Here is a 19,806-nt window from a genome sequence, read left to right on the forward strand (position 1 = left end):
CCCTATTTGTGCTCGTTGTAGGCTATTCAATTGTCCACTAGATGGCATAATATGAATACAGTTACAAAGTAAAACGATGTCTGTTTCGAGCAAAGTTTCATCGCATGCTGACCTGTGTGGAATACAACTGATGTATGTAGCACTAAGAAGTGTTTCTTAAGGGTTCTCTTAGGTGTTCTTGGTAGAACTGTTTCTACTTGAAGAACCATTTAGAATAATTGAAGGTTCTCTGCTAACTCAATTTGATTTTTATGGATTTTTTTATTTTGCCACATATAAATGCACATAACATTTTAATGAAAAGCAACGCATAATATAGAAAAGAGTACGTGAGCTTAAACATGTTGCACCCTCACTTTATAATGCAGCATTAACACTGTTAGTACATTACAATTTACAAAGGGTAAAGGAAAGTTTTGTGTAAGGGGAATTAGCTCAAATGGTAGAGCGCTCGCTTAGCATGCGAGAGGTAGTGGGATCGATGCCCACATTCTCCAGTACACAAACATTATGATCATTTTGCAATCTGAAAAGATGAAATTAGGGTAAAATTCGTTGCAGCATCAACCATAAGGCTAGTCTGTCCGTGTTACAATGTCAGTAACGCCCTATTTACGCTCAAACAGTTTTGTTTACATACCTTTTTTGTTTTGTTTTGACAGAAACTTATAATTTTTTATAATGTTTTATTATTTGACACTGTTACAATTGATACATTATAAAGTATTGTACATATTTAAGTTCGGTGGCATAATTGGCTTGCTTTTAAAAACGACCACAGTGCGCCATCTACAGGCCATTCTTGGTACGTCTTGTTAAAACGTAGCCAATGGAAAACTGGTGCCCACACTTCTGTGGCTTGGGATCTACTATTTCATTCAACAGGTCATCGGGATCTACTTTTTAAAAAGGTTGGTCTCATCATTTTTCAAGAATGCTTTAAAGCTTTTTTAAATGCGCTTCATTTGCCTGTATTGATATTCAGCATTACAGGGCAAGCGTGGGTCCAGTGTCACGAACACCGGGCTCAAGACAAAAATACACCCTGGACAGGGCGCGTCAAACCATCGCAAAGCATCACACACTAATTTATCCACTCACTCACACATACAGGTGCAAATTAGCAGCAATTACACCTACTGGCACGTTTTCATACCCGGAGGAAAGCCACGCATACATGGTGAGTATACACCGATCAGCCATAACATTAAAACCACCTCCTTGTTTCTACACTCACTGTCCATTTTATCAGCTCCACCATATAGAAGCACTTTGTAGTTCTACAATTACTGACTGTAATCCATCTGTTTCTCTACATGCTTTTTTATTCCCCTTTTATGCTGTTCTTCAATGGTCAGGACTCTCCCAGGACCACTACAGAGCAGGTATTATTTGTGTGGTGGATCATTCTCAACACTGCAGTGACACTGACATGGTGGTGGTGTCTTAATGTGTTGTGCTGGTATGAGTGGATAAGACATAGCAGCGCTGCAGGTTTTTAAACACCTCATTGTCACTGCTGGACTGAGAATAGTCCACCAACCAAAAACATCCAGCCAACAGCGCCCTGTGGGAAGTGTCCTATGACCACTGATGAAGGTCTAGAAGATGACAAACTCAAACAGCAGCAATAGATGAACGATCGTCTCTGACTGTCTCTACAAGGTGGACCAACTAGGTAGGAGTGTCTAATAGAGTGGACAGTGAGTGGACACGGTATTTAAAAACTCCAGCAGCGCTGCTGTGTCTGATCCACTCATACCAGCACAACACACACTAACACACCACCACCATGTCAGTGTCTCTGCAGTGCTGAGAATGATCCACCACCTAAATAATACCTGCTCTGTGGTGGTCCTGTCAATAATTGTAGAAATTCAAGGTGTTCCTATATGGTGAGTGGAGCTGATAAAATAGACAGTGAGTGTAGAAACAAGGAGGTGGTTTTAATGTTATGTTCTAACCTGTAATAAATTGCATTTCTCAAAATGTCCACTAGGTGGAGGCAAATCGCAAATTACAAAAACAGTGACCACATTTCATGTCAATCTCGCTGACCTGTTAGAATGAGGTGCAATGTACCAATATGCACTGCGCGATCGACTGGTAGATCGTGGTCGACGTACTGGGCAGCCCTGGTGTATAACAACAGCAAACTGTAATGAGTGACATTATGAGCTTTAATTAACATATCCTCCCGAGACCGAGCAATTCATTTTTGTCACCTGTGGGGACACATGTCCGAGATCTCTAACTCAAGCACCATTAATGCAATCCATTTGAGTACTACTGTACTTTATAGAGTATGCCCTGGGCTTTTAATTAAGTCAGTCTGTCAGTGGTACAAAGACAGTTATGATTTGTTTCAGTTCGTCCTGAAGGCTGCGATAAACGTTTCAAATAAACCGAGTCTGTAACCGCTTAAAAGCAACACATAATATAGAAAAGACTACGTGAGCTTTAAAACATTGCACTCTTACACTCTTGCACCCCTGGCCTTCATAATGGCTATGGAGGTCATCATCAGGGCCTCAAGATGGGTGGTGGGGAGTGAGCGAGCTAAGAACGGGATCCGCCTTCCACCTATCCGAGCATACATGGACGACATGACCACTCTGACCACTACTGCAGCATGTACCAGGCGGTTACTTGGTAAACTGCAGGAGAACATAAAGTGGGCCCGGATGAAAATCAAGCCGAACAAGTCACGAAGTATTTCAATAGTCAAGGGACAGCTAAAAAACATGAAGTTCTACATTGGTGACGACCCAATACCAACAGTGTTTGAGCAACCTGTCAAAAGCCTGGGCAGATGGTACAACGCAAGCCTCAAGGACAAAGACCAAGTGCAGCAGGTAAGGCAAGAAGAAATGGCTCGGTGTCCCACGCTGTATGACTTACATGAGCCTCTATGGCAAAGGGGTCCTGGAACTGCCTATCACGAGCCTCACCGAAGAGTACAAGTGCGCTAAAGTAAGACTCCAGATGACTTTGAAGGACTCCAGAGACCAGACCATTAGCAATACTGCTCCACCCCTGATAACTGGACGGAAATGGACACCATCCGACGCGGTGCAGCATGCTACGTCAGCCCTGAGGCACAGCGATATTGTAGGGCATGTCCAGTTGGGAAGGGGAGGCTTTGGCCTTACGGCAAGTAAGCCAACCTGGCATAGGGCCACAGCATCGGAGAGGAGGAAAATGGTGGTTGAGGAGGTGTGCCGTCAGGAGGAGGCAGAAAGAAGGACAAAAGCTGTCTCGCTTGCCAAGCAGGGACAATGGATGAGGTGGGAAGGCTTGGAGAGAAGAAAGCTCAGCTGGAGGGAGCTCTGGGAGATGGAGGCAAGCAACATCAGCTTCATTATCAGAGCCACGTATGATGTGCTCCCATCTCCAAAAAACCTCCACCAGTGGGATGGCGAGGCTCCAACCTGTGCCCTCTGCCCAACTCCAGCAACTCAAACACATCTTGACCGGCTGTAAGACCAGCCTCACACAAGACCGCTACACATGGAGGCACAACCAGGTCCTCAAGAGTCTGGCAGCAGCTCATGAGAGCAAGAGGAATGCCATCAACTCCTTGCCCAAGAGAGCAACCAGTTCCATTACAGCCCCAATCTTCATTCGGGAGGGACAGGAAAAGCCTAGCCATCCCCCTACTAAACAAGAAGCTGGACAGCTAGCCATGGCCCGGGACTGGAAGATGCTAGTCGATATTGGCCAGCAACTAATTTTTCCACCTGAGATTGCAGCCACCACCCTTAGGCCAGACTTGGTACTCTGGTCCCCTTCATTGAAGTCTGTATACATCACAGAGCTCACAGTTCCATGGGAGAACTCAACAGAAGAGGCCTATGAGCGCAAGAAACTGCGCTACACAGAACTGGCAGCAGATGCTCAGATGGAATGCGAAAGTCTATCTGGTTGAAGTGGGATGCAGAGGTTTTGTGGCTTCTTCCACCATCAGGCTGCTGAAAGAACTTGGCATCCATGGACAGGCTCTGCGACAAACAATTAGATCAGTCTCTGAAGCGGCCGAAAGAAGCAGCCAGTGGATATGGATCAAGCGGAAGGACCATTGCTGGGCTCAAAAAGCATCGACAGGACCCGCTCACTAATTTCCCCCACACCCCATCCCTTTAGAGAACCCAGGTCACAGCCCTCCAGGAGGAGGATGAACAAGGTATACGATTAGCGCTAGGCTTGACTCGAGGAAGAGGACACCCCCTGCCTTGCATAGTCCCGTGGGCTGCGCCACTTAAATAACCAGGCAATTCTCATGATTGGACATGGGACACAAGCTCAGGTTTGATCACCATGTAGCTGGCCACCTTTGATGAGGGTGTTTAGTGTTGAAAGGCTGAAACACCCCTTGATTCGAAGGTACACTACTGATGATGTGTCTTGAAATTTACATCTTTCCACATCTGAGATACAGCTCTCGCAACACCAAGGCAAACCTCATGTGCATACCATTTACTGGCACAATGGACAAGTTTACCATCACGTCCGGTGTTTCATGATTCAATGCAGCATCAGCGCTCTGTTAATACATTAAAATTTTCAAAGGGTAAAGGATGTTTTTTGTAATTAAAAACTAAGACTAACTAGGTCTAAGATTTGTACAAACTGTTGTATCATTCTTTTCACATTATTATGTATGGTAGAGGGTTAAAGATGTAAATTTGTATGAATCATGAGTTGTCAGAAGTGGAATTCAAACCCACACCTCCAGGGGAGACTCCGACCTGAAAGCAGCGCCTTAGACTGCTCGGCCATCCTGACTAGCTAAGTCACCCTTAACACCACCCCCACCCCCACCCCCACCCCCACCCCCACCCCCACCCCCACCCCCACACTTACACCCCCACCCCCACACCCACACCCACCACCACCCCACACCACACCACACCACCCCACACCACCCCACACGGACTGGATTATTTCTTAAGAACTTAAACCCTGTTTGTGCTCGTTGTAGGCTATTTAATCGTCCACTAAATGGCAAAATCTGAATATAGTTATTGCTAACTCAATTTGATTTTTATGGATTTTTTTATTTTGCCACATATAAATGCACATAACATTTTAATGACTGAAAAACAATCGTGCAATTGATACAGTAAAAAAGGTAAAAAGTGAAAAAAAGGAATCATTTTGTAATTTACCTGCAAAATTCTCCTTCCGAGATGTTTTTCTTTGTGTGTGTAAGCAGCAACATACTTCACCTAAAACTTTATATAATCACCTTCAAGAGAGCCAAAACAGAAATAAAAAAAAATGATATTAATTGAAGTTTTACAGGACAACTTTTGTTGTACAAAGTTTGTAATTCAAGTCACATCCTTGTGAGGATTAAAGCTGGTTGCAGAGCCCGGATAGCTCAGTCGGTAGAGCATCAGACTTTTAATCTGAGGGTCCAGGGTTCAAGTCCCTGTTCGGGCGGGTTGCTTCTTACTGCATTAGGTAAGCGGTAATGTCCCGTACTACATGGTTTATTTAGAAAGTTGAAGAATTTGTACTTTGTGAGATATTTCTAAGTGAAATAGCATGTACTTGATCAGCTTGAAATAATAGCACACTGTATGTGTAACATGTTCTCCACACCGACTGTTTGTACGTCCAGCTGTTTCAAACAGACTGTAGTAAATAGAGGACCATTTAAATCTATATTTATGTGCAGCCTAATAATGCACTGAGTTTTAGATATTAATACCCACATATTTTATGTTGAATGACATGCATCATAATTTTAGTTCTTGCTTCACAGAGCCGCTTTGTTATTGCACTGCACTAAACAGTTGGTATATCCTGCACTATTTTGGCCCCTACATAATGCAGCATCAACCCTTAAGTCAGTCTGTCAGTGGTACAAAGTTACGATTTGGTTCAGTTCGTCCTAAAGGCTGCGATAAACGTGAGTACGTGAGCTTAAACACGTTGAACCCCCACTTTATAATGCAGCATCAATGATCTGTTAGTACATTACAATTTACAAAGGGTAAAGGCGAGTTCTTTATACGGGGAATTAGCTCAATTGGTAGAGTGCTTGCTTCGCGTGCGAGAGGTAGCGGGATCGATGCCCGCATTCTCCAATGCAGAAACATTATGATCGTTTAAAGGCAACACGTAACATCAGACTCCTTTCGTCATTGCTCACTGAAACGCTGCGTCAAAAATGAGGTCAGTTTACGCTCTATTTTCATTCATCGTTTAGTTTAAAGACCTTTATTAATTTTTTTAAATTGACAAACATGCAATAACTTTGAAACAATCTTGAAACAAATCTTTTCACATTATTATGTATGGTAGAGGGTTAAAGATGTAAATTTGTATAAAGCATGAGCTGTAGCTGCACGCATTCAGTTTAAAACACTGATGCTCGCCTACAAAGCCAAAAATGGACCAGCCCCAAGCTACCATCGTGGTCTAATCAAACCCCGCTCTGTACCACGCAACCTCCGAGCCACTAGTCTCGCTCGACTTGAGCCCCCACCCAGGACTAAAGGAAGACAAGCATCATGGCTCTTCTCTGTTCTAGCACCCAAGTGGTGGAATGAACTTCCTCTGTCTGTCCGAACATCTGAGTCTCTTGCTGTCTTTAAAAAACGATTAAAAACCCACCTTTTTACTAAGCACTTAAGCTGACTTGTACTTATTTACTAACATTTTTTTTCCATTTCCAAATAAACCAAAAAAAAAAAACCACTTTTAACAGGTTTCAGCAGATTTGTGTTCTTTGACTGTTGTTTACTAAAACTTGAGAAATGAAATGTTTACTATGGAAGCACTTCTGTAAGTCGCTCTGGATGAGAGCGTCTGCTAAATGCAGAAAATGTAAATGTAAAATGTAAAATGTTAAAAGTGGAATTTAAAACTACGCCTCCAGGGGAGACTGCGAACTAAACACAGCGCCTTAGACCACTCAACCATCCTGACCTGCTTGCAAAAGTCTAATACCAATCCCACAACACCCCCACGTGAACTAAGCTTTGGATGAACTGTTGTATCTTTTCACATTATTATGTATGGTAGAGGGTTACAGATCGCAGCACCTTAGACCGCATCCTGACTAGCTTGGGTACCGTTGACACCACATCATATATCAATAGAAAGGGAGCCCCATATGAGCACTCCAACTGACCAAATAATGATTTTGGGTGGACCATTGTTAGCACTGTAACGGCACTAGCATGTTAGGGTGTGTTTTCTCTGGTATGAGTGTATTAGGTACAGCCTTCTTGTTGGGTTTTTAACTGACTGGATTATTTGTTAATAACTCAAACCCTGTTTGTGCTGGTTGTAGGCTATTCAATCGACCACTAGATGTAGTGTAGTGTGTATTCGTGTTTCCTTAATTTCGTTGTGTTCTCCCTTAATGTAATTGCGTTCCACCTTAAAGAATTTGTGTTGTCTCTTAATATATTCTTGTTTTTCCTTATTGTTGTTGTGTTGTCAGCTTTTGTTTGTTTTGTAAATGTTATTGTGTTTTAACTCAGCGGGCCACCGTAATATAGATGGCATAATATGAATACAGTTAGAAAGTAAAACGATGTCGCATGCTGACCTGTGTGGAATACAACTAATGTATGTAGTACTAAGAAGTGTTTCTTAAGGGTTTTTTTTGGTGTTCTTGCTGGAACTGTTCTACAGGACAACGTATGTTAAAGTTTGTAATTCAAGTCACGTCCTTGTGAGGGTTAAAGAGACTTGCAGAGCCCGGGTAGCTCAGTCGGTAGAGCGTCAGACTTTTAATCTGAGGGTCCAGGGTTCAAGTCCCTGTTTGGGCAAGTTCTTTATTACTGCATTAGGTAAGCGGTAATGTCCCGTACAACATGGTTTAATTAGAAAGTTGAAGAATTTGTACTTTGTGAGATGTTATTAAGTGAAATACCATGTACTTGATAAGCTTGAAATAATAGCGCTCTGTGTGTGTAACATGTTCTCCACACCAACTAGTTGTTTCAAACAGACTGTAGTAAATAGAGGACAGTTTAAATCTATATTTATGTGTAGCCTAATAATGCGCTGAGTTTTAGATATTAATACCCACATATTTTACGTTGCCTTAAAGACTCACTTAAATCCTGATCATAATTTTTGATGCTGCGTTTCATTAAGCGATGCCGCAACGAGTTTCATATTACATGATACCCTTAAATAATCATAATGTATCTGCACTGGAGAATGCGGGCATCGATCCCGCTACCTCTCACATGCTAAGCGAGCGCTCTACCATTTGAGCTAATTCCCCTTACGATGCTCCCTTGTTCCCATTTTGAAGGTTGTGATATTACTTTAAACTTACCTTTTCTTTTTCATGTAATTACTGATATTTTACTGGATCTCTGCTGATATCTTGTGGGCCATATTGACTAATCAGTGAAAATTAATGTTTCCTTGTATAATAAAACCATTATGCTTATTTAGCTTTATTTAGCTTTAATTATTAAAGAGTTAATAAGATAGTGATGGTGAAACTAAAAACCTGTTATTACCGTCACTAAGTGTCTTTACCATCACAAGAAGTTATGTGTTGGTAATGACATGTTGAGGTAATGACAGTTTTTACTTAGGGAAAAAAGTAAACAGCTAGTATACAATGTACTTTACATACATTTAAATAATGTGAACATTTCAATTGTAAAATACTGCTGTAACAATGTAAATAGACGCTGAATAAACATAGTTTATGATCAGGATGAATACATGTTTAAATTTCTCACATTTTTTGAGATCAAAAAACAAGGTCCTGGCATCCATGTGGATGTTACTTTGACACGTACCACCTACCTCAGCATTGTTGCAGACCATGTACACCCTTTGATGAAAACTGTATTCTCTGATGGCTGTTGACTCTGAAGAAGTAAACTTGCATAAAGCATAAGATGTCAGAAGTGGGATACGAACTCACGCCTCCAGGGGAGACTGCAACCTGAACACAGCGCCTTAGACCACTCGGCCATCCTGACATGCTTGCCAGGTCCTAATGCCAATTACCAACAACACCCCCACATGGCCAAAGATTTGTACAAAGTGCTGAATCTTTTCACATTGTTATGTATGTTAGTGGGTTAAAGACATAAATTTGTATAAAGCACTAGCAGTCAGAAGTGGGATTCAAACCCACGCCTCATGGGACACTGTGACCTGAACTTAGCGTTTTAGACCTCATCCTGACTAGCTTGGGTATCATCGACACCACCATTTGTACGAACTGCTTAATCTTTTCACATTATTATGTATGGTAAATTTACTGATTGTAACCCATTTGCTGCACTGTACACTTTGTCACTAGGCTGTAAATCATATATCAATAGAAAGGGAGCCCCATATGAGCACTCCAACTGACCAAATAATGTTTTTGGGTGGACCATTGTTATCACTGTAACGGCACTAGCATGTTAGGGTGTGTTTTCTCTGGTATGAGTGTATTAGGTACAGCCTTCTTTTTGGGTTTTTAACTGACTGGATTATTTATTAAGAACTCAAACCCTGTTTGTGCTTGTTGTAGGCTATTCAATCCTCCATTAGATGGAATAATATGAATACAGTTAATATTGCGTTAGAATCAAGCAATAGAACACGAGAGGGAGTGTGTTATCGTGAATAACATCACGGCTGTGATTCGGTCGCAGCCGTGATGTTATTCGCGATAACACATGACCTCAAGTGTTCTATTGCTTTTATACAACAGTTTTTACAAAATAAAGAAAGAAAATAAATCAAAGAAGCCCTGAATTTCATAATAAATATGCTTTAATATTGACAATACCTTCTGCCAAAAAGTAGTTCCACAAAGAATATAAAGTTTAACACTACGATCGGGAAAAAGGTCTGTGTCGCCTGCGTGCGCGTTTGTGTGCATGAAGCTTGTCGTTACTGGCAACGCGTCAGCGGAGTAATACAGTTGTGGTGTGAAAAGGCTGTGCTGTTATCACGAATATCAGCACGGTTAGAACGCTTCTCAACCAATCAGATTGTAAGGTCGGAACTAACTGTGGTATAAAGTAAAACGATGTCTGTTTCTATCACAGTTTCATCGCATGCTGACCTCTAGAATACAACTAATGTATGTAGCACTAAGAAGTGTTTCTTAAGGATTCTTTTTGTGTTCTTGGTAGAACTGTTTCTACTTGAAGAACCCTTTAGTAGAATTCAAGGTTCTTTGCTACCTCAATTTGATTTTTATGGATTTTTTTTTCTCTTGCCACATATAAATGCACATTACATTTTAATGACTGGAAAACAATCGTGCAAAATTCTCCTCCAGAGATGTTTTTCTTTGTGTGTAAACAGCAACAGCCTTCACCTTTAAAGCACCTTTAAAACCCCCTTTAGCCTTTTGTAAATTGTAATGTACTATCAGAGCGTTGATGCTGCATTATAAAGTGAGGGTGCAAAGTGTTTAAGCTCACATACTCTTTTCTGTATTATACCTTGCTTTTAAACCATCACAGACTCTATTTATCACAGCCTTTAGGACGATCTAAACCCAATCAAAACTGTCTTTGTACCACTGATAGACTGACTTAAGGGTTGATGCTGCATTTTAAAGGGAATGTTGTGTGTTTCAGCTGTTCATCTTCTATGAAGCAGTTTCACCAGAAGAAAAACCATTAAAAAGTCACGTACCTCTACTTTAACAAAAAGTCATTTCAGATAAAACTCCGAGACATTTCAAAATTGGAGAATTATAAGTTATTGTGTGTTTGTGTAGCCCAATAAAAATTTGGGCATAACTAATATTTTGTTTATGTTAATTTATAACTAGTAAATAAGTTGTTCTTATTTGTTCTGTAAATAATGTTCTGGTTGTTTTATGCTGTTTAAAGTAAAGTGTATGTATAGCCCTCCCTTGATTTATTTTTAAGCCAATCAGCATGAACTGTCACAGGTCGGGAAAAGAGCGGGAGAAAGTGGGTGGAAAAGAAGAAAAAAGTGTCATGTAAGTGGGTAAAACACCTGTTTAGGATTTATCTCTCTTGATGCGTTAAGACAAATGGACAGTGAGTCTTATATTAACATCTTGCAGTCGATTAGTGACATTGTTTATGCTGTATCAGCCGTGAACTTCGTCTCTTAATAATAATAATAATAATACTTTCAATTTATATAGCGCCTTTCAAGATACCCAAGGTCGCTTTACATCAAACAATAAACAGTTCAGTGAGGTACAAAAAGAAAGCATAGTTAATTGAAGAGATGGGTTTTTAACAGAGATTTAAATTGTGGAAGTGAAGAGACAGAGCGAAGAGAAGAAGGGAGAGCGTTCCACAGAGTGGGGGCAGCCACACTAAATGATCTGCCACCCAAGGTTGACAGCCTAAATCTAGGTGTGGCCAGCAGGCCAGCATCGGAGGACCTGAGTGAGCGACTGGGTATGTAAGGTGTCAGCAGATGGGAGGTAGACCGGGGCAAGTCCATGAAGGGCTTTAAAAGTAAGGAGTAGTATTTTAAATTGGAGGCGTTTATGCACAGGGAGCCAATGCAATTGCTCCAAAACCGGGGTGATATGGTCGTGTTTTCGAGTGGATGTGAGGATCCTGGCCGCAGCATTTTGAATAAGCTGTAGAGGGCGTATCGACTTGTTAGGAAGACCATAGAGCAGTGAGTTGCAATAGTCCAGCCGAGAAGTAACAAAAGCATGGACCAAAAGCTCAGCTGTCTGAGGTGAAATCATGGGGCGAAGACGAGAAATGTTACGTAGGTGGAAGTAAGCAGACTTTGTGATGGAGCGGATGTAGGGCTGAAAAGTTAGGAGAGGGTCGACTGTCACACCAAGGTTCCGTGCAGTAGCAGCAGGAAAAACAGAGGTGTTCCCAATGAGAAGAACAGGGCAAGAGAAAGAGGAAAGTGCAGCTTTCGAGCCAATATACAGAAGCTCAGTTTTATCGGTATTTAATTGAAGATAATTCTCCCGCAGCCATAGGATGAGATCTTGAAGACACCTGGAGAGGGCAGTAGGAGGAAAGGGATCAGAGGGCCTGAGGCTAAGGTAAATCTGTGTGTCGTCCGCGTAGCAGTGGAATTTTAACCCGTGATTTCGGAAAATTTCACCCAAGGGAGAGATGTATAGAATAAATAGCAGTGGTCCAAGGACCGAGCCCTGAGGCACACCCTGATGTATGTGTGCATTATTTGAGACATGGCACCCTAGCTGCACAAAATGTTGCCTGTCAGAGAGGTAGGATTTAAACCATGCAAGTGGCAGGCCAGAAAGACCAATATTGGACAGTCTGGACAGAAGAATAGTGTGGTTGGTAGTATCAAATGCAGCAGTGAGGTCGAGAAGTAGAAGCATGGAGACCAACCCTTTGTCAGCGAACAAAAGGAGGTCATTTAAAACGCAAAGCAATGCAGTCTCTGTACTATGATATGGACGGAAACCAGATTGAAAATCTTCGAGCAGGTGATTAGAATTTAAGAAATCAAGCAGCTGGGATGCCACGACTCTTTCTGTAATCTTGGAAAGAAACGGAAGGTTTGAAATAGGTCTGAAGTTACTGAGATCAGTGATATCAAGATCAGGCTTCTTGATGATGGGAGTGACTGCAGCGAGTTTCCATGATGGAGGAACATAGCCAGAAGAAAGTGATAAATTGACCATGTGACAGATAGGGGCAGCAAAAGCAGGCACAGAGGACTGAAGAAGGAAGGTAGGGATAGGGTCAAGACGGGCGTATGTGGTAGACTTTGACTTAGTGATGATTTGTGAAACTTCAGCAAGATCAACTGGTAGGAAGGAAGAGAAAAGTTCAGAACCAGACACCAGCGAAAGATGGGATGGGGCATATGCAGGTGCACCCTGAAGCCCCCTATAGATAGTTGACACCTTGTCACTAAAAAAGTTAAGGAAGGCCTCACACAAACCAGGGGAGGGGACAACTGGGTCACTGGGGGGGCATACTAGTTTTTTGACTGTGGTGAACAGCCGCTTAGGATTTTGACCAGCTTTTTTAAACACCTCGGTGTAGTACAAACAGCGAGCTTTATTTAGGGCCGCTTTATAATCGGCCACGTGGTCCGTAAATGCCAAAAAATGAACCGAGAGGCCAGATTTCTTATAACGCCGCTCTAGGCGCCGACCCAACGTTTTGAGGGCACGAAGCTCGCCGTTGAACCAGGGTGCAGAGTGAGAGGAAGGCACAAACCGGGACTTAATCGGTGCCAGGGTGTCAAAAATCCTTGCCAGTGTTGTGTTGTATGATAGTGTAGCCTCATCGAGAGAGTGAAGTAAACAGATGTCATTGAAATGAGACACACTAAGCAGAGTAGACAGGGAAGAGGGGTCAGCAGCAGAGAGATTTCGGTATGAACGTAGCAGTTTGGGCTGGGACTTGGGAACAGGTAAGGAGGCACAGAAGGAAATAAAGAGGTGATCAGATAGGCCAGTAGAGTGCCCAGAGAATTTACTGACAATCCCATTATTAGAACAGATGACATCTAGAATATGACCATGTTTGTGAGTTGGAAAATCAACATATTGAATTAAGTCAAAGCAATGTAACAGAGAAAGAAAATCAGATGCAACAACAGACCCAGTGTCAAGGGGAATATTGAGATCCCCGAGAACCATTAATGAGGGGGACAGTGAACTAATGACTGTGAGAACTTCACTGAGTTCAGATAGAAAATCATGTACTGAGCTTTTAGGTGGGCGGTATATTAGTAGTAGAGTAACTGGACGTGGGCCAGTAATTTTTAAAGCCAGACATTCAAATGAAGAGACAACTTGGACGTTGCAAACAGAAAGGTTGATCACTGGACTACATAGTACAGCCAAACCCCCACCCCGACCAGAAGTTCAAGGTGCTGTAAATGGTTTAAATCCAGGTGGGGTTGCTGCGTTTACATGGATGAATTCCCCCGGTTTCTGCCAGGTTTCAGTCAAAAAACACAGATCGATATGATGGTGGACAATGTAGTCCTGGAGAATTGTGGCTTTGTCTGTGAGAGAGCGGATGTTGAATAGTCCAAAGTTGAGAAGCCGAGGTGATGGTGAAGGTTGGTGAGCAGGTTGTGAGTCCATAACTCGAGGAATCTCACGTATAACACTGAAGTCTATTCCACGAAGCAGTCTGCGTCGGCGTCTCCTGGATCCAAGAGTTGTAATATGAACTTCAGGAGAACAGGCAGTGTATGAAGAAGCAGCGGGGGAAGCAGAGAGAGTGCGTCGATGTCTTTGACCGCGATGTATGTAACGCTTTCTTGCAATCCCCAGTGATTGACACAGCCAGTAGGTGGAAGAATCCAGACGGCGGGTAGTGCGTAAAGAGCAGAGATCAGCAGAGGAATATATGAGCCGTTGGCATGGAATTTTGCTATAGCCCGAGATGCAAGACATCAGCGCAATATTGGACAGCGCAGCCACGGAGCCACGTTAGCCGACAAACAACCAGGCTCAAACCAGACAATCAAGTAGCAACACCAGAAACCACTAGATAGCTGTCAGCAGAACCATGAGATGAACAGAATTAAATTCACTCACCTCCTGGAAGCTAAGAGACCAGGCAGTATGTAGAAGGCTCGCAGATTGTACCGCAACCTGACTGCTAACGCCGGCGAAGCTAAATGCTAACAGCGGGAGCGGCACAGCAATGTATGCAATAGCAGGTTTAGCGAAAACCATGCAATCAATAGACTGGACAGCAGAAGTTCGGACAGGTCCCAGTGCAGATGGAAACAGTAGATTTAGGTAGCACAGAGTAGAAAGAAATTAGAATAAATCCAGCGAGAAGCGGCAGCGACGGAATCACGCACAGCGTACTCTCAACCAGAGAACCGGAGAACCGGAGAACTTGAGTTTACGCGCATGGACATTGAAGGCAGTACGCTTCCTCAGCAGCTGTGATGATTACAGTGGATTAAAAGCATCGGATAAACTCTGATTGTTTCATCCAAGATCAAAAGGAAAAAGACTGGTGGATTTTTTCTGTTTCATGCATGTAAACAAAGAACGTGGACAGCTCCACCACAACCGACCAAATATACTTCGTGATCTGTGCTGATTGGGACTATTAGGTTGGATCAGGCCTGCAATGGTAATTTTGGGTACCCTTTTTTTAGTTAGTTATTTACCTAACTTAGGAGAGATTGATAATATTTTGAATATTACTGATGGTAATTTGAGTGAATCTGTATTATGACATTTTTGTAAAATATATTGGGGTTTGAAATGCATATTAATGATTGTGTAAATGAGTAAATAGTTAATTTGTTTAAGTATTATTAACGTATACAAGTTTGGTATGTGAGTCAGGGATAATGTTAATACAGCTACTGTAAATGGTGTTAGTCGCAGGTTTTTTTGTGCAAGGTTAGTACCACATATATATATAGGGTAATTGAAGTAGTTTTTTCAGTTTAAATAAGAGTATAGCTTAAATATAAAATAATCGTAAGTACTGATAAGTAGTGGCCCTTTTAAATCCTTACATTACCACAAAGAAAGAGATTTCTTAAACAAATAAAATAAGTCGGGAAGCGCTTTCCAAATACAGCCAGGGGTGCTAGGGGGCGCTACATTTGTCAATTTAAACAAGTCAAAAAAGGTCTTTAAACCAAACGATTTGAGTAAAAATAGAGCATAACTGTCACTGTAAAACTTACAGACTGACCTAATGTTTGATGCAGCGTTTCAGTGAGCAACGACTTTTATATTATGTGTTGCCTTTAAGTGATCACAATGTTTCGACATTGGAGAATGTGGACATCGATCCCACTACCTCTCGCATGCTAAACGAGCGCGCTACCATTGGAGCTAATTCCCCTTACACAGAACCTTCCTTTAGGATTTGTAAATTGTGTTGATGCTGCATTATAAAACGAGGGTGCATCGTGTTTAAGCTCACGTACTCTTTTCTATATTATGCGTTGTTTTTAAACCATCACAGACTCAGTTTATTTAAAAAGTTGATCTTAGCCTTTAGGACGAACAATGTGAGGTCTTTTTTGAAGTGCATTTTTTATTTTATTTTGTTGGACCTGTAGGAGATTGTCCTGTTCTTGTTGCAGCTCTGCTGGAGGGTTATTTTCTTGGTGTTTGTGGTGGTGGTGGTGGGGGGGTCTTTGTTCCCATTTTGGTTTATTTAGTATATGATGTACTTTACATCCATTTAAATAATGTGAACATTTCCATTTTTGTCGTAAAATACTGCTGTAACAATGTAAATGGACGCTGAATAAACATACTTAAATGGATATTTAAGTATTTAAGTACATATTTAAATGGATGTAAAGTACATCAAATAAACCAAAATGGGAACAAAGACCCCACCACCACCACCACAAACACCAAAAAAATAACCCTCCAGCAGAGCTGCAACAATAAACAGAGCAAGATCAGGATGAATACATGATTCAGTTTCTCACATTTTCAGAGATCAACAGCCTGGGTCCTGGCATCCATGTGGATGTTACTTTGACACATACCACCTACCTCAGCATTGTTGCAGACCATGTTCACCCTTTGATGAAAACTGTATTCCCTGATGGCTGTGTCCTCTAAAGAAGTAGATTTGTTTAAATCATGAGCTGTCAGAAGTGGGATTCGAACCCATAAACTGCTTAATCTTTTCACATTATCATGTATTGTAAATGTACTGACTGTAACCCATCTGCTGCACTGTACACTTTGTCACTAGGCTGTAAACCAAAAATCAATAGAAAGGGAGCCCCATATGAGATCTCCAACTGACCAAATAATGTTTTTGGGTGGATCATTGTTAGCACTGTAACGGCACTAGCATGTTAGGGTGTGTTTTCTCTAGTCTGAGTGTATTAGGTACAGCCTTCTTGTTGGGTTTTTAACTGACTGGATTATTTATTAAGATTAATAATTATTCATTAAGAACTCAAACCCTGTTTGTGCTGGTTGTAGGCTATTCAATTGTCCACTAGATGACATAATATGAATACAGTTACAAAGTAAAACGATGTCTGTTTCGAGCAAAGTTTCATCGCATGCTGACCTGTGTGGAATACAACTGATGTATGTAGCACTAAGAAGTGTTTCTTAAGGGTTCTTTTAGGTGTTCTTGGTAGAACTGTTTCTACTTGAAGAACCATTTAGTATAATTTAAGGTTCTCTGCTAACTCAATTTGATTTTTATGGATTTTTTTATTTTGCCACATATAAATGCACATAACATTTTAATGAAAAGCAACGCATAATATAGAAAAGAGTACGTGAGCTTAAACATGTTGCACCCTCACTTTATAATGCAACATTAACACTCTGTTAGTACATTAGAATTTACAAAGGGTAAAGGAAAGTTTTGTGTAAGGGGAATTAGCTCAAATGGTAGCGCGCTCGCTTAGCATGCGAGAGGTAGTGGGATCGATGCCCACATTCTCCAGTACACAAACATTATGATCATTTTGCAATCTGAAAAGATGAAATTACGGTAAAATTCGTTGCAGCATTAACCATAAGGCTAGTCTGTCCGTGTTACAATGTCAGTAACGCCCTATTTACGCTCAAACAGTTTTGTTTACATACCTTTTTTGTTTTGTTTTGACAGAAACGCATAAACTTATAATTTTGTATAATGTTTTATTATTTGATACTGTTACAATTGATACATTATAAAGTATTGTACATTAAGTTCGGTGGCATAATTGGCTTGCTTTTAAAAACTACTACAGTGCGCCATCTACAGGCCATTCTTGGTACGTCTTGTTAAAACGTAGCCAATGTAAAACTGGTGCCCACACTTCTGTGGCTTGGGATCTACTATTTTAGTCAACAGGTCATCTGGATCTACTTTTTAAAAAGGTTGGCCTGATCATTTTTCAAGAATGCTTTAAAGCTTTTTTAAATGCGCTTCATTTGCCTGTATTGATATTCAGCATTACAGGGCAAGCGTGGGTCCAGTGTCACGAACACTGGGCTCAAGACAAAAATACACCCTGGACAGGGCGCGTCAAACCATCGCAAAGCATCACACACTAATTTATCCACTCACTCACACATACAGGTGCAATTTAGAGCAGCAATTACACCTACTGGCACGTTTTCATATCCGGAGGAAAGCCACGCATACATGGTGAGTATACACCGATCAGCCATAACATTAAAACCACCTCCTTGTTTCTACACTCACTGTCCATTTTATCAGCTCCACCATATAGAAGCACTTTGTAGTTCTACAATTACTGACTGTAATCCATCTGTTTCTCAACATGCTTTTTTATCCCCCTTTTATGCTGTTCTTCAATGGTCAGGACTCTCCTGTGTTGTGCTGGTATGAGTGGATAAGACATAGCAGCGCTGCAGGTTTTTAAACACCTCACTGTCACTGCTGGACTGAGAATAGTCCACCAACCAAAAACATCCAGCCAACAGCGCCCTGTGGGAAGTGTCCTATGACCACTGATGAAGGTCTAGAAGATGACCAACTCAAACAGCAGCAATAGATGAGCGATCGTTTCTGACTGTCTCTACAAGGTGGACCAACTAGGTAAGAGTGTCTAATAGAGTGGACAGTGAGTGGACACGGTATTTAAAAACTCCAGCAGCGCTGCTGTGTCTGATCCACTCATACCAGCACAACACACACTAACACACCAACACCATGTCAGTGTCACTGCAGTGCTGAGAATGATCCACCACCTAGATAATACCTGCTCTGTAGTGGTCATGTCAATAATTGTAGAACTACAAAGTGCTCCTCTATGGTAAGTGGAGCTGATAAAATAGACAGTGAGTGTAGAAACAAGGAGGTGGTTTTAATGTTATGGTTGATTAGTGTAAACTCACACACTGCTGTATGTGCTTGCATGACTGTAGGACGCGTTTTCAGTGCATTACCGTAATATCCATAAAATGTGTCCTTGAGATTTCAGTGCAGAAAAGTTTGTGTAGAGACTGCAGCAGCGGATACTGTGTTTGTTTAGATTTTGAGGTCATACTTTATTAACAAGGTAAGTTTATTTTTTAAAGAAAAGTTTGTGTATATTAGCTTCTGGATATTTTCGGATGCTACGGACAAAACTGTGTTGTACTGCTATGATGATACGACTATGTTCCAAACACTTTTAGACTCTTCCACCACCGTTAGCGCTTCTCTCAGTTAGTTCAGCTCATTAAATATATTATCCACAGTATCGCTTACTTTTACAAACCCAATTCCAAAAATGTTTAGACAGAAGGGAAAATGTCAATGTAAATTGACAGCAATTTGTAAAAGATGTTATTTATATTCTAGCATACAAACATACATCGCTCCAAAATAATGAATGAACGCTTCAGCCAGGGTTGCCAGATTGCGCATTTAAAAGCCCGCCAAAATGCATGGAAAACCGCCCAAACATACTCACGAAAAACAGCCGATAATCAGCGCTTAAAGAATATTAAACCAGTTAAACATGACCTACTACTGCTGATATCTCACAAATCAGTGATTATAAATTATTAATGGCATATCTTTTCACATTATTATGTATGGTAGAGGGTTAAATATGTAAATTTGTTTAAAGCATGAGCTGTCAGAAGTGGGATTCGAACCCACGCCTTCAGGGAAGACTGCGACCTGAACGCAGCGCCTTAGACCGCTCGACCATCCTGACTAGCTGGGGTACCATTGATACCACCCTCACCCCACATGGTCTAAGATTTGCTCAAACTGCTTAATCTTTTCACATTATTATGTATGGTAGAGGGTTAAAGATGTACATTTGTGTAAAGCATGAGCTGTCACAGTGCCTTAGACTGCTAAAACCATTCTGTCTAGCTTGGACACTGTTGACGCCACTCCCACCCCACACAGACTAATATTTGTACAAACTGCTTAATCTTTTCAC

At 41.4% G+C, this 19,806-nt stretch overlaps 4 non-coding genes across 4 annotated transcripts; all 4 read left to right on the top strand.

Annotated features, from left to right (window-relative positions):
- Nucleotides 1-424: 424 nt before the first annotated feature.
- Nucleotides 425-497, top strand: trnaa-agc (transfer RNA alanine (anticodon AGC)). Its single transcript has one exon. It is a non-coding gene; the product is annotated as a tRNA-Ala (tRNA).
- Nucleotides 498-5,372: 4,875 nt separating this feature from the next.
- Nucleotides 5,373-5,445, top strand: trnak-uuu (transfer RNA lysine (anticodon UUU)). The gene has a single exon. It is a non-coding gene; the product is annotated as a tRNA-Lys (tRNA).
- Nucleotides 5,446-6,022: 577 nt separating this feature from the next.
- Nucleotides 6,023-6,095, top strand: trnaa-cgc (transfer RNA alanine (anticodon CGC)). The gene has a single exon. It is a non-coding gene; the product is annotated as a tRNA-Ala (tRNA).
- Nucleotides 6,096-7,717: 1,622 nt separating this feature from the next.
- Nucleotides 7,718-7,790, top strand: trnak-uuu (transfer RNA lysine (anticodon UUU)). The gene has a single exon. It is a non-coding gene; the product is annotated as a tRNA-Lys (tRNA).
- The last annotated feature ends 12,016 nt before the right edge of the window (nucleotides 7,791-19,806 follow it).

This window comes from Trichomycterus rosablanca, chromosome 10 (assembly GCF_030014385.1).
Source record: "Trichomycterus rosablanca isolate fTriRos1 chromosome 10, fTriRos1.hap1, whole genome shotgun sequence".
Taxonomy (NCBI): Eukaryota; Metazoa; Chordata; class Actinopteri; order Siluriformes; family Trichomycteridae; genus Trichomycterus; species Trichomycterus rosablanca.